This window comes from Poecilia latipinna, unplaced genomic scaffold, assembly GCF_001443285.1.
Source record: "Poecilia latipinna isolate Pla-1442-1.1 unplaced genomic scaffold, P_latipinna-1.0 Scaffold1368, whole genome shotgun sequence".
NCBI classification, from domain to species: domain Eukaryota; kingdom Metazoa; phylum Chordata; class Actinopteri; order Cyprinodontiformes; family Poeciliidae; genus Poecilia; species Poecilia latipinna.
The window spans coordinates 41,067-42,941 of NW_015113984.1; the positions used below are offsets into that span (position 1 = coordinate 41,067).

Here is a 1,875-nt window from a genome sequence, read left to right on the forward strand (position 1 = left end):
CAAATGCAATACTTATCAAACTTTTAGAGCAAGAACCGCCCTTGTAAATTACTTATGTAAGCACAAGCATCTAGAAAGACATTTAAAACAAAATTTACAGTGGGACAGTACGTTATACTTTCCACTGAAAATAATAATAATAATAATAATAATAATAATAATAATAATAATAATAAAAACATAGGTTTCTACTGACACTGCATAACTGGTGTCAAACAAAGTATAATTATGCATTTAATTTTTATTCACATATTTCAGCTTAAAAGAGGAAAATTCCCAATCTTCACCTCAAAATCCAAAATGTCTGCTTTGCATGTTAAACTTGGTGATATTTACAGGAAAAGAAACAAACAAAAAATGGTTTATTTGTATTTCTAATTGGTATGCCTCTAGCAACAAGGTATGCACAGCTTTGATAAAATTTGATATAGTAGCGTTAAAATGACAACTGGCCTTTATGGGTACCTCTAGCATGCTATGTGATGTGAATTGTCCCTTTTTAAATAAATAAACAACAACAATAATAGCTCATATAGCTGTATTACAAAATGCTATATGGTCATTTCAAATGCAATGCATCAGACTGCCGGTCTCCCTGCAAGGCAACTGGCGGGAGGGATTCCCCTGCTCGTCGNGCATGCTATGTGATGTGAATTGTCCCTTTTTAAATAAATAAACAACAACAATAATAGCTCATATAGCTGTATTACAAAATGCTATATGGTCATTTCAAATGCAATGCAAACTGTGACAGAAAAGACTGAAAAAGAGAGAGAAAAAAGGAAGGATGACAGGTGAAGTAAAGAGTTAAAAGGAAAAGTGGAAGAAAAGAATAGAGTGAAAATAGTGCATAATAATTCACCCTAGAAATTTGCTTCTACACTTGCAGAAAAAAAAAATCAAGAATCAAGAAACCACAGCACAAACAACATATGTAACAACAACGATGTCAATGAAAAGCACGAGGGACTAATTAATACAAGCTTGTGTGTTTATAAGATTTCTCCATATGAATGTGCAATGGCAGGGGTGAGGAGACACTGACGTCCCCCCCACCCCCAGTACTCGACATGGAGGAGATGGGAGCCACAGACTTCATAAGACCCCCCCTAACCCCCCACACACCGACCCCAACTCCCCCTCGCAAGCTGGATGCTCAGTGTGGGAACCACAGTCTCGATAATCTTCAAACCACAACAAAACGACCAATTCCCACGTTACGCACAGCACTTGAAAGCAGCATACGCTCCTGTTCTGTGTGTGTGTGTGCGCTCGTGTGGTGGTGTGTGCGCTCGCGCCGGTTTTTGCGAGGCAGCGAGTTGCGTGCGAAGAGCTCGACATGTCATTCAGAGGAATCCGCCACCTGAAACGCGAGGAAGTCAAGGCGACTCAATTGGGTATAAAGAATCAGTCAACATCTGCCTCCGAGCAGAGCGACGCTGATGAAAACATCAGCGCGGAGCTCGTGCAGGGACCCCGGCCGCGTTGTGTTTTGTCTTCCCGCTGGATCTATCGCTTCCCGGAGCCGGTGCACCTCCGCCAGGCGCATCTCTTTGGAACATTTTAAAGTGGATGTGATTCTGGAGCCAACTCGATTCTGGATTTAATCCACGGAGATTCTGGGTTAGTGTGTTATTCTCAGATTTTTTTTTATTAGTTTTGTTTTGTTTTGTTTTGTTTTAAGTTTCGTGATCATTTTTTTAAATGCTGTTTTTGAATTTGCACCGCCCTTTTAACAACATCATCAATAAGTTATGATTAACACAAGATAATTTAAGCATTTACGTTTGACAACTTCTCCAGCTCAACTTAATATTGGGGGGGGGGGGGGAACAAGGGGGTGGCTTGGGAGGGGGGGAACACTATCCCTTTTGG

The 1,875-nt window shown here is 40.5% G+C and overlaps 1 protein-coding gene across 1 annotated transcript in view; it reads left to right on the forward strand.

The window, feature by feature from the left end:
• Nucleotides 1-1,269: 1,269 nt before the first annotated feature.
• The window catches only part of LOC106962082 (uncharacterized), an 84,680-nt gene continuing 84,074 nt past the window's right edge, over nucleotides 1,270-1,875 (forward strand). Inside the window, exon 1 of the mRNA XM_015056245.1 lies at nucleotides 1,270-1,623. The gene's annotated coding sequence lies outside the window, so the exon portion shown is untranslated. The remainder of the gene's footprint in view (nucleotides 1,624-1,875) is intronic.